Genomic DNA, 317 nt, shown 5'->3' on the forward strand with positions numbered 1-317 from the left:
GGGGGGCCTTTGGGAGGGGATGAGGTCACATGAGGTCATGAGGGTGGGGCCCCGAGACGGCACCGGTGTCCTCACAGAAGAGGGGTGTCTCTGTCCATGTGAGGACACGGCGAGCAGGCGGCCGTCTGCAGGTCGCCACCTTGACCTCAGACTTTCAGCCTCCAGAGCTGTGAGAANGCCCGCCGGCTCACCTGTGCCCCCTGCAGCTGCCGCACGCACACCCCTCAGAGGGCCCGTCGGGGCTGAGCAGATGCGGGCAGGGCCCTCCCATCTTCCTTCCTCCAGGCGCCCTGGCGGGGGCCGCCGCAGGGCCACCC

This window comes from Crocuta crocuta, unplaced genomic scaffold (assembly GCF_008692635.1).
Source record: "Crocuta crocuta isolate KB4526 unplaced genomic scaffold, BGI_CrCroc_1.0 scaffold179, whole genome shotgun sequence".
Lineage (NCBI taxonomy): Eukaryota > Metazoa > Chordata > Mammalia > Carnivora > Hyaenidae > Crocuta > Crocuta crocuta.